General features: G+C 41.1%; 1 non-coding gene across 1 annotated transcript; it reads right to left on the bottom strand.

Annotated features, from left to right (window-relative positions):
• Positions 1 to 11,461: 11,461 nt before the first annotated feature.
• On the bottom strand, positions 11,462 to 11,580 carry LOC138245367 (5S ribosomal RNA). Its single transcript, XR_011193977.1, has one exon. It is a non-coding gene; the product is annotated as a 5S ribosomal RNA (ribosomal RNA).
• Between the last annotated feature and the right edge of the window lie 1,868 nt (positions 11,581 to 13,448).

The following is a 13,448-nucleotide window of genomic DNA, read 5'->3' as shown; positions in this document are numbered from 1 at the left end:
ATATGATTCAACAATTAAAAAATATAAAACCACAAAACCTCTTAGAGTTGCGAGAATACTTCCTTTGTGTATAAAATACATTGTGAATGCTTTCTTTACTTTTTCGTTTTTATGACATTTTTTTGACCGAGCACGAATATTCTTTTGTCCATATCTTCCCAATGGAAGCACAGAACGCCGTCAAACCAAATGCATTTTAAAGACCAAGACTTGTGGATATTTCCAAAGCCTCTACATCAAACTATCAGTGGGCTAATTATCTTTTTTTAAACCTCCGGTTTTTCATCAATGCATAATTACGCACTTACTGGAACCCGGAGGACCGCTGTGTACAGACGTTCACAACGTGAGAAACACTGTTCAATATGGCTTCGTGCGAAAAACCTGTATATGACCATAGGAAGCAGAACAGTGCAGTCTCCAATTACCCAGACTGTAAGCACAGAAATAAAGCTTTGTTTGATTTCTGAAACCCTTCCTTTACGCCCTGTTTTAATTCAGTTAAGGGTCAACTATATTGACAATACTACTGACAGCAGGAAGATTAAAATATTCTTTACTCAGCAGCTTATTAAAAACAGCTCCCATGATGTTCAAACCGATTTTTTACACAGAACACTGACACAGCTTTTCATTCTGAATCTCTTTTTCTTGTGCTTTTATTTAATATGGCACAATGCACTGGGATAGGGGTATTCTGTTCACAAACCAATAGCATTTAAATCACAGCACCTACAATGCTGCAAGTAAGTGTTTTGCACACTAAGCAGGTCTTCTGACTTTTCCCAGCTTTGTGTTGGGTTGTGGAACCTTTATTTTTTATGATTTTCTGTAGATAACACTACAGGTATACACTGGGATAGGTGGGTCTTTTTCATGGCTCAATAGTAATTCAAATACAACAGCCACACTGCTGAAACCATATGTTTTACATACCAGACAAGGCCCCTAACTCATACAACCTTGCTGTGGCTGTGGCCTCTTTCTTTATTTTTTTATGATTTTCTGAAAGTAACACTACAGGTAATACACTGGGACAGGTGGGTCTTCTTCATGGCTCAATAGTGTAGTGGTTTGATGGGTTTACAATTATTAATTGTAACAGTAATCACGAGGTTGTTCGTTGTAGCTTTTAGAAAATCAATCGTCAAACAACTAACAACACACACACACGGGTTCGATACACGAGATACAATTATTAATATAAATTGTGCACCAAAGATATACTAGTCTGCCTGGATACGAGCGGCAGACCTTACTGTGAGGGTTATCAATATACAAGGTATATAATCTCGAAGAGATGCAAACACAAAGAGATACACAACAGAGAATATATGTCAATATATATCGTTCGGTTACCAAATCGCTAACCAGTGTTATTACCCACTGTTACTCTAAACTCGGAAGTAAATACATTACTCATGAATTAAATTGATAACAACTTGTGTTGAGGTACAATTGAATTCTCGAGACGCAATGTAGAACATGGGGTTTACTTATCCACTGTGTATGGATTTGGAATCTCCCGCCACGAACACCAAACCAGCTGACAGGCTCTGTTGCAGCCTCTGTTGCAGCGGTTGTCCAATGGGCGTTGTGTCGGCGTCCTCTGTCTACCGGCCAACCAGTCAAGGTGCAGCTCGGAGTAGGATGGGCGGAGGAATCTGACTGCGGCGCGCAGGGCAGTTGTTGCTCTGAGGGGATCTACCAGGAGTCCGGCTGGCTAGTAGAAAGTCTCTATGCACAGAGTGTGACCGCGAGTCCTCACAAGTCACTCTTTTGCCCGGGAAGAAGCTGGTTCGTTCCCGGTCCAGCGCTGCTTCTGAATAAGCTATTCAGGTTGTCAACGAGGGTCCAACTGTAGGCTGCCGTTGATCAAGCGAAGCATTCACGTTGGTAGAATTCTGAGAACGTACGGGATCCTCGGCCTCGCGCTTAGAACAAAGTCCAAGTCCTTTTGCAGACAACAGCAGTTGTCACGTGATTGTCTCTGAGGATGCGCGAAAATGGCCAAGGAGAGCCCCGATCTGAGCTTGCGCTCCCTTTTTGACCAAGACCCAGATGTGTGCTGATTGGTTGAGAGTTTGGCGGGCATTGGAGACCCACATGGTATTACCACGCCCTGCCAGTCCCTGATTGGTTGGTCAAGATGAGATATAATTCACTTACTCTTGACACTTAGGAATGCAGTCCAGATGTCCATTCGGCACTCCCTAGACTGATAGGCGCCAATGGATGACCATTGATCATGATAGCCAGGCTTAGCTAACTGCATCCCCGTCTGGGAGCTTGTTCCTTATCAAAAGAAAACATCTTAAATCAGCCTGCATGAATATTTTCTCTGTGGCTGCACCACAGAGATGGAGGGTGAGATGGGGCCTCCTTTAGGACAGCATACCAACGCTTAAGTCTTATTAACAAGCATTGCCGCTACAATAGCAATTCAAATACAACAGCCACACTGCTGAAACCATATATTTTACACACCAGACAGGCCCCCTAACCTCATACAACCTTGCTGTGGCTGTGACCCCTTTCTTTATTTTTTTATGATTTTCTGAAGGTAACACTACAGGTAAGACATTGAGATAGGTGGGTCTGCTTCATGGCTCAATAGCAATTCAAATACAACAGCCACACTGCTGAAACCATATGTTTTACACACCAGACAGGCCCCCTAACCTCATACAACCTTGCTGTGGCTGCGGCCCCTTTATTTATTTTGTAATTATTTTTTCAATATGGCACCATTAGACAGCCGGTACATGGGGATAGGGGGGTGGTATTCACGAGTCAATAGCTCTTCAAGCACAACAGCCACAGTGCTGCAACCAAGTGTTTTACACACCAGACAAGCCCCCTAACCTTATACAATCTTGCTGTGGCTGTGTCCCTTTTCTTTATTTTTTTATGAGGTTTTCAATATGGCACCATTAGACAGGCGGTACATGGTGATAGGAGGGTGCTATTCACGAGTCAATAGCTCTTCAAGCACAACAGCCACAGTGCTGCAACCAGGTGTTTTACACATCAGACAGGCCCCCTAACCTTATACAAGCTTGCTTTGAGTTGTGGAACATTTCTTTATTTTTTAATGATTTTTTTTACTGTAATCAAGTGTTGTGCTCATTAATAATAATAATAATAATAATTGCTTACACTTATATAGTGCTTTTCTGGACACTCCACTCAAAGCGCTTTACAGGTAATGGGGACTCCCCTCCACCACCACCAATGTGCAGCATCCACCTGGATGATGCGACAGCAGCCATAGTGCACCAGAACACTCACCACTATCAGTGAGGAAGAGAGAAGAGAAATGTAGCCAATTCAAAGATGGGGATTATTAGGAGGCCATGATTGGTAAGGGCCAATGGGGAAATTTGGCCAGGACACCGGGGTTACACCCCTACTCTTTTCAAGAAACGCCATGGGATTTTTAATGACCACAGAGAGTCAGGACCTCAGTTTTACATCTCATTCGAAGGAAGGCGCCTGTTTACAGTATAGTGTCCCCATCACTATACTGGGGCATTAAGACGCACATGGACCGCAGGGTGAGTGCCCCTTGCTGGCCCCACTAGCACCTCTTCCCACAGGAACCTTAGTTTTTCCCAAGAGGTCTACCATCCAGGTACTGACCAGGCGCACACCTGCTTAGCTTCAGTGGGTTGCCAGTTGTGAGTTGCAGGGTGATATGGCTGCTGGCCATAATCAGCAGCCTTCAGTACTGAAGCAGGTGTGAGCCTGGTCAGTACCTGGATGGGAGACCTCCTGGGAAAAACTAAGGTTGCTGCTGGAAGAGGTGCTAGTGGGGCCAGCACCACCATTAGGCAGGCCTCCTGACCTTTCACAGTCATGCTTTGTTGTGTGAAACTTTAATTATCTTTTTAGGATTTTTTGAACATGGCAACTTCCACCGAGATGGGTGGGGGGTGTCGGGGTGCTCTTCAATAGCTTTTTCATCTATACACACAAACGAATGTAACCAAGACACTCAGAACAAGAAACTCAGGGGCTGACTGCTGAGGATAGGGATCCAATGCGGTGCCCTTGGTAGGGTTGGCGCGAGACACAGGCGTAGTCGGAGTAAACAGGCATGGGTCCGAGTCCGGGAAGGCGTATTTCAAAGAAAACTCAGTCTTCACTCAGGTTGGGAGATTGTCAACAGAGATCTTTAATACAATCAGCTGAAGGGGAGCATATCACAGAGAAAGGGTTTCCCCTAGCACTCAAGACATGTTCACTGGACTGAAGTTATACTTTCCTTTTTTATACAGTAGGCAATACTTTAACATATCAAAGGAACATACAGGGAAAGTGGCAGTGTCAGAAGTCAAACAAACAGGACAGGGGGGTGCCATTTGGCATCCTACAATCTGTTTCAATTTTCTCTGGTTGAATGGGTGTGAGGAATCACAGGCTTTAGTTTGCACCTAAGACAGTGGTCTTAGGTGCGAACAGAAAACCTTTCCCACGCATAGTCACTGTCCTGACCTTTTGACTCGGTCTTCCACACGTAGCACAGAATCGACAGGCGAAAGTGTAGTTGAGGGACTGGCAGGGGTCGTAGTCCGGGAAGGTGTAGAAGCTGCGTCAGTGTGGATTCAGAAGGCAGAGGCGTAAACGAAGAGACAGGCTGGGGTCAGGATCCGAGAAAGCGTAAAACAGGCAAAGGTACAAAATCGAGTGGCTAAAGCGGTAGTCGGAAAAGCGGGGTCGAGGTCCAGGGGAGAAGTCGTAGTAAGGCAAAGGTGTAGTTAGTATGTAAGCTCCGGGAGAGAATCTCAATCGTGAGCAATGACCGGGGGGAAGATGAGGGTTTAATCAGAGGACTGATTGACACGTGCACGTTTGGTACGGGGAGAGCTCATAGGAATGCGGGAGCGCTTGACTGCGTGAGGGAGATTCGTGGCAAAACCAACAGAATCAACCTGATCTCACAGAAAAACAAGAATGCCCCCGAGACACCTGCACCCCCTCTGGACCACTCTGGTATCAACACCCCCAAACCCATCCATACCAGCTAACAAGACTCAGAATTGGTGCAACCCTCCAACCTGGACCAAGAGCAGGATGGGACAAGAACCTGCACCACACTACGCACCCCTCATCCAGACCAGCAGGACAGCCAGACCACAGACAGCACCATCATGTAACCCCCCTGTTCATTCCAACAGAAAAGCCGAACTGACCCCCACCAGCATGGCGACGCTGCAGCTCTGGTCACACCAGCAGGCCCAATGGGCTCAGAGCTGGGGGACATACAGATGCAGCCATTCAAAATGCGTGGGCGATACCGCATTATTTTCCGGTACGCTGTACGCAGTCTACCGCAAGTTACCAGTAAATACCGCTAGTTACCGTAAATTCTCCTATAATATGACAAGCAAAATAATAGTATCTGGAATTTTGGCAAGGTGGAGCTAATAAAGCTCAACCTCTCATGTTTGAGCTGTGGCCATCAAAGTCTTTAACGAAGATATTACTAATAGTATTAATAATGAATGACCTTGGACAAGCTGTAAGTGTAAACTCAAAGTATTGCCCTGGTCAACATTCTTTTTTTCATTGACCGTCTTTGTAAAAGTAACACCACAGCATTTCGCAATCACGCATTTGTTTCCAATCATGCAAAGTACAGTAATTTTTGAGAATCGATTCACCATGCCTTTCACATGCTCATGAAAGAGATTGATTTAGGAACATAAACATATTACTGTATGAAAACTGTACTATATACAGCATGTATATGTATATTTAATGTCTTAACTGTGCCCGTTTAAGTATTGAACATTCATATCTAATTTTACCACTGAAGGGAAATCTTAGTAGCTGAGCATAAAAAGAATAGGAGCATACTGCAACGCGTGTGAAGGCCATAAACGATATTAATTTTGGAACATAAACATACAGTATATGGCCGGTCTCGGTACTTTAAAGAAAACATACACGAAACATGGTTTCATTATGACCAGAATCGGTCTTGAGATATTTTTAACTTGATTTACAGTATTTGAGAGGTATGTCTTAACACCGATACTACAGTGCTTAAGTACTGCTCACGTATATGTTTCTAGGTTTATATTATGCATTTCATAGGTCAAATTACTTTTGAGCAACTAATAAGAAGCGCGAAACGGTATGCGTTTTAGTTTCGTTTTGTGCTGGGACCCGTGGATTGATTAGAGATATCAAGTACATACAAGTCATTTTTTAAATGTTGTAGTTCGTCTTGAAAAAATGTTACGAGTACATCATCTATCAACAATTACACAGGTTCTGTTTCCATATTGCGGATTTTGGTTACGTAATATTATTTTCTAGATTTCACATTGTGAATATATGATTTGGGCAAACAGACCCGCAAAGAAGTACATTATGGGTTGTTGTTTTTTTTTTTTTTTTGCAGTTTTATCTAGAACAAGCGATGCTTAAACCTTTGTCTGATTCTTGTGAAACTATCCACACGACAGTTACAGTACCTAGGAGTTGACTTCAGTGATGTCACTGATGGGATGTTTCTAAAAATCCATCCTCTGTAAAACGTCTTCTCTAGTTGTCCTGCATATGTATTCGCTAATGAAGCTAATGAAGCTGTGTGTTCTGAGCCTGGATCTCTACATTTCTGTATGAACCAGCTTAGAGGGCTAAAGACAGCTTGTGTTTAAATTGAGTGTAAGGCAATTTATGCTTCTAAAGTCATGGTCAACATTTATTATTGTACTGTGCTATAAACTTGTTCTGTGCCTAGTCACATTATTTTATAGCGTTTTTATAGCGTTATCAAATCCGGTGACGCTGTGTGTTAGTTTCCTGACTCCCATGTCACATGGTCTGTGATTGAAACCTGTGAAACCGGTTTAATTCGTCACAGCCAGCACTCCGGCAGAGAGGGGGTTGTACTCGTAAAGTAGAAGCAGGCGAGATTTCCAGTGAAAGACACCTCCCCCCCTCACCCTCATACGATTCAAATTGTATTACAGCATTGTAATTACACATTGTAATTGTATTACACATTGTACACATGCTTAAAAGAGAAGAGAGAAAATGCAAGTCTTCTTCAGGTGTGAGGGTCTTCTGCTCAGAATGAAATGCTAAAATGTAATGTAGGCTCTGAATGGGTTCAATTATGATTTGGGCTTGATTAAGGTCGCTGCCTTTCATCTAAAACCCTACTTGAATCCTTCTAAACTAAAAATCAGTGTTAGTGAGTTCTAAATAAAGAGGTAGCTAGGTAACAGTGAAACGGGCGGACAGTCTGGGGAGATCGCCCGTTTTCCACGTAAATAGTTCCCTGGTTCCGCACCCCTTGGTGTTTCTCTCTCTCTCTCTCGGGTCACCTGATCATTAGCTCGAAAGATTTCAGTGCTTTGTGTATATTCTAATGGTAGTGGGGGCAGGGTGTGTGGGAACAGGTTTTTGTTGAAATTGCATTGGAGATCTATGTTCTTCACACCTGAAACATTTTCTCTGAAAGCATTTTCTTCGCAGTTTAACCGATCTTGTTACAGCATGTTACAGTTTACTATTATTAACCATATTCATTTAAAGTGCTTAATGCCATTTTTTGACCATGCACGAATATTCTTAAGTCCATATCTTCACAAGGGAATCAGTGCGAATTGCAATACTAATTAAATTAAAACTACTAACTACTAACTAATACTAGCTAATTAAAACAAACCAGAAACGTGTTGTTCTGTCTAATGACATTACATTAATTTTGTTACGTTATACATTTTAGAAACGTTTCATCCATACAAACACCACAAAACTATTTTCGATTGTATTTCTGAATAGTATGTTACACTTAGTTCACTGTTTTAAAAACATCTAATTAAGAAAGTTAGGTGTTAGCATAAACTATTAGCAATCAATAATATAAGAATTTAGCACTGTAATAAGCTGTTGCACTTTCCCCCGCATCTTGTAAAAATATATTTTCATTGTTCAAATATACATTAAGTCTGACTGATCATATAATAAGTTAAATACAAAACTAAAGAAAAAATAGGGTTAAATATAATTCAAAATATTTTGCTAACAATGTTAACTGTTTATGAATAATAAAATGTATTAACTAAGGAGTAGGATGGCACAGTTGTTAGTATGTTTTTTGTTTTGTTTCTTTTTCATAAATACAACAGTAGTACCTGATGTCTCAGTGGCTTTCAAAATTAAATTATGCATGCAAACCTGTGAACTAAAAAGATAACTAAGATATCCATCCATTTATAATGGTGGCAAAGTGGTTAGCATTGCTATCTTGCAGCACTGGGGTCCTAGGTTCAATTCCTGCCATCCTGTGTGTGTGGGGTTTACATGTTCTCTCTGGGTTACATGGTTTTTCTCCATATGTGTGATATGACTCCCTCTCGCACTCCAAAACATACTGGTAAGTTAATTGGTTTATGGGAAAATTGGCCCTGGTGTGTGTGTGTTTGTGTCTGTCTGTCCTGTGATGGACTGGCATATGTCCAGGGTGTATTCTGCCTTGTGTCCGTTGCTTACTGGGATAGGCTCCAAATCCTCTGTACTGGATAAAGAGATTAGATATGGATGGAAGTAAAGGCACTGTGTGGATGGAACTATACACAGTGTTAGAAACCCACTATGAAATGGCAGCATCTCACTGAGAATAAAATATCTCATAGTGCTGGCTTAAGGAAACAGCCTTTCCACTTCTCTTGCACATCAGTATCCATACCTAGTTATTTAAACAAATTGCCTCTAATTATAAACATCTTAATATGCTGGCTCTGTTGATCCGCATCAGCTATGTCTGCCCATTCCTTCAATTCATGTGCATCCAACACACAGTTCAATGCCAGCAACTACACATTATCTAAAATACAATCCTTATTTCAGTATCTATGTAAACATATAGTCTGTTAACTTCATCATCTTCATCAAAAGTATGCCTAACCCCATTAGGAAGTGTTCTTGTTATCAGTGTATTCCTCAGCTTTCCCCAAATTATCTTCTTCTTGCCAACATCTCTAGTCTTTTATCCTGCAATAACTCAGCCAACACTTAAATCTCCAAAAGCTGCTTGTGTTAATTTCTTTAAATCACAAATATCATGTGTAAATACTGGCCATGTAATACTCTGCATTGTGGAATAATAGTTTATTTTAAAGGGAACTAGAGAAACTAAGAACTAGAGAAATCAAGAAAGGCTTTTTTTCTAGAATTAATAAATGCACATCCTGTTCACTGGGGAAATTAAATCCACACTGAGCAATCTTCAATATGTTCAGAATATGACAGCAAGAATCCTATCAGGGATGCATTACACCTGTTTTCAAGTCCTTGCACTGGTTACCTATCAGATTTCGAGTCAACTTCAAAATCCTTATCCTCCTTATATACTGTTCTACAACTGTTATTATTGATCACCGAATTATTGTACTTGACATGACTTCATTCAGCCTTTCCTGAACGTCTATGACAGGCAGAGAGAGTGCTGTTTCTGGTGCGATCTTTTGCAGCTGACATTTCAATGTTTTAAACGAACAAGAAATTAGATTGCTCATAAATCACTTATTCTATATAAACACAGTGTAATTGTCCTCCGAAAATCCTCTTTTTCTTGTTCGTTTTAGAGAACTTGATTCAAACTGATTTTAGATGTCAGAAAGGATTTATTTTCTCTGTATTTCCTACATTGCTTTGTCGAGATTTTAACTTTATATCTAACTTTATATCTAGGCTCAGATTTCAACTATAAATCGTACAGTAATTAATAGCAGTAAATACTGATGTTTTGCACCCTCTTACCACAAAAATATATGTTTTGTAGTTGGGATTAACTTTATTTCGTACGCGTAGCTACTCCGATTTGGACACCGAACAGTTAAAGATGGCGGCAAATCAGACACCCAGAGGGGGGGGGCGTCTTCTCGCCTCCATAACTAAAATGCCAAATAGGAGTGGCTTAAGCGACATACACAGTCATGTAACTGACAGTTTGAGGTAGCCTATCATGTAAATTTCGCTTTGTTGCTGATAGGTTAAGCTTTCGAAACTCTGGCCCAAAGTCATGTGACTGATTTTTCGCCCTGTTTCGTTGGTTAAACGCAATGATCACAAGCACCACCATGGTAACTGGGATGTGTAGTTTTTAATTCCGTTTGAATTATAACTGTACGTACTGTCTTCATATTTGGCCAGGGCTTTAAAGAGAAGGCGCGCCAAAAAATGTCGGTGCCGTCGTCTCCGCTTTAAAGGTACCCCCGTGCTGGAAGAATTTGACCTCAGAACATTTGCCCAGCGTAGTTATAGTGGACATAAAAACAAGAGTTCGCTGGCATTATATCCTAGAAGACATAGACCGGCGCCAGACCGGTAAATGCTTGATGAACTAGGGATTGGACAGTTTCCAAGTGATTGTACAATTGATGGAAATGTCCAAATAAATTTGCAAAAGAAATAAACAAAATAATCATTTATTTCTTTATCATATTGGCTAGCTAATGTCCTCTATTTGCTAGTTAGTGGCTGTGTTTCTGCGTTGGGTAGCAACGGGTGACTGTTCTCAGGCGGAAGATGTAAACAGCTTAATTTTCGTGTTAAATAATTTTTAAAAATTAAAATTAATTCTATACAGCAATCACTTATTTGGGTACCGTTTCATAAAACTTTCATGCTTAAAATGTTTAAGGAGAAATGGAAGACTGGTGTGTATTTTTTCTTTAAACTATCAAGACCAGCCATACACAGTACAGTTTATGTACATACAGTAATGTTTATGTTCCTAAATTAATATCGTTTATGACCTTCAGATGCGTTATGCTCCTCTTCTTTTTATGCTCAGCTACTAAAATTTCCCTTTAGTGGTAAAATTCCATATAAATATTCAAAACTAAGCGGATTGAAACGTGCACAGTAAAGACATTAAATGATTAAATCTTTTCACTACCAACCAATGCACCACGAGTGCCCCTGTCGGTCATTTTGGCCAGCCAATCACTTACCGCGGTGCCCTACGGTGCCCTGCGGGTTCGTTACTGAACCGCGGGTTTTTAACGCTCATTTTGAATGGCTGCATCTGTATTTCACTTCAGCCTTTCACTCTTGCTTCCTTCCAATGAGGACGCAGCTGCGGGAGAAAGGGCGCTATAGAGGATTGCTGTGGAGAGCTGCTGCTGTGCTTTGACATCTGAGCTCTGTGGAAAACGATCTCAATACAATTCTGAAAAACGCGACTCCCCGAACGCCAGCCGAACAAGTCTCCACAGCCGAAGCGCTGTGTCTCTTTTCAGCTGGCGATAAACCTTTCCTCGATCCTTTGCGGACTTGTAAAACTGTTCCTGATCAGAATAAAAAACGCTCACGCTAATACACAAGCACCCGTGTCTCGCCAAAGCTGACAAATAAACAGACGGACAAGCCGCACTGCACATGTGAACAGGTGAATGAGCGAGCGAGCGGGGATAGGGCGCCTCCTGCGCTTAAAAGCTTACAGCACCTGGTATTCCCAGGCAGTCTCCCATCCAAGTACTAACCAGGCCCATCCCTGTTTAGCTTCCGAGATCAGATGAGATCAGGTGTGCTCAAGGGGGTGTGGCCATAAGCGAGAGCAAGGCTCGCTGGCACCCTTCTTATAGAGAGGACAGCTCCGTCACCTCTTTTACGACGCTGCTTTTTTTCCCTTGGGTTTTTCTCTTCTTCCCACGTTCTCTCTCTTCACTGCCTTCATCCCCGCTCTATTTCACTTCAGCCTTTCACTCTTGCTTCCTTCCAATGAGGACGGAGCTGCGGGAGAAAGGGCGCTATAGAGGATTGCTGTGGAGAGCTGCTGCTGTGCTTTGACATCTGAGCTCTGTGGAAAACGATCTCAATACAATTCTGAAAAACGCGACTCCCCGAACGCCAGCCGAACAAGTCTCCACAGCCGAAGCGCTGTGTCTCTTTTCAGCTGGCGATAAACCTTTCCTCGATCCTTTGCGGACTTGTAAAACTGTTCATGATCAGAATAAAAAACGCTCACTCTAATTCATGTACCGCACCACAAGAATAGTACACGCTGTACATTGTCTGTCGATAATGTTTATGTAGTGCTTTTTCAGCACTCTGCATGTGATTATGCTGGTGGTGTTGTGGGTTAGGTTCCTGACTCCCATATCACATAGTCTGTGATGGAATACCAGTGGAACTACAAGTTTTTTTTTAACAAACATTTCTTTGAAAAAATGAAACGTTTGCCTTGGTCAGAGATTAAATAAAACCTCACTCGCACCAAACAAATTTATATTTCTAAATATCACAACATGATCGGATTTAAGTCTTTTTAATAACAATGAATAGTCACCTATGCGTTACAAAATAAACCTTTATATTGATTTGAATCGCGTTTTGATTTCAATTGTAAACGTGTGTTTAAATATATGTGTTTAAAGGCGATATATAAAAGCGCTGATTCTTATGGAATGTGTTCGGCTCGGGATTAAAAAAAATATTTTGGTGAGGTTTTATTATAATCTAAGGTATGAAAACAAACTAGCTACATTTTTAACACACTTTATAATACACCACTTTTTTGTTGTATCCCAAATGATTTGAAGCATTTCTGTTTTAATTGAACTTCTAGAGTTATTTCTCCAATGTTTAGGAGGATATCGCCATAATAAGGGCATGCTTGTCATATGCTAAAAGAATAGCTTATAACAGGAAATGCAAAGTCTGTTTTTTTAAAAAGCTCCTTTAAAGCCTGTGCCCCAGAAGGTCCATTTATGTTGAACCTCTAGGAGACATCAACTGCAAAGTGACATGACTGAGAGCCTCTTGAGTCCTGCAGATACAGGGTACCTCATAATTTTAATGAAATCAAATGTGTACTGTACGTGTAAAACTGAAGCTGACCTAACAACCATCCCCTTTTCTGCAGAGCGTGTTTAATTGTACTGTTTCAGCACATCAGTTTTTTTTCCCCCAACAACTTTCCAGAAGAGCTATAAATATTTTAAATAAATACACACAGTATTGCTCATAAGGTCTGCTATTTGAGGTCCAGTTATTTAGATAAATACATCTTATTTTATCTCAGCTTTTCAGCTGAGATACACAGATCATACATAAACAATGCAGTAAAAAAAAATGTCTCATCAAGTATTTAATCATTAGGTATAACAGTTTCCCTTTAGGCCTCTGAAAACACCACCTTCTACCTTGTGAATACCAGTACCTCCTAATTGTCTAAAGGCTTTATTTCTTAAGAGCATGACATTAAAAACTGCTCAACTTTACAGCTGCATGTTTGCTTGCAGTATTCCAATACCTCTCAAGCAGTGAAAACAAATAACCTGCTGCAAAGCTGCTTATTATGGAGAAAAAAATCTCAGTTACATTCCCAGATCATAATGATTAGCTTTCCCAGCTGCAAATAACTACAGATGCAAAGAGACAATGTTCAGACACTCAAAACAACCTGCTGAAACATGAAA

Source organism: Lepisosteus oculatus, chromosome 14 (assembly GCF_040954835.1).
Source record: "Lepisosteus oculatus isolate fLepOcu1 chromosome 14, fLepOcu1.hap2, whole genome shotgun sequence".
Lineage (NCBI taxonomy): Eukaryota > Metazoa > Chordata > Actinopteri > Semionotiformes > Lepisosteidae > Lepisosteus > Lepisosteus oculatus.
This window is presented reverse-complemented; position numbering and strand designations above follow the sequence as displayed.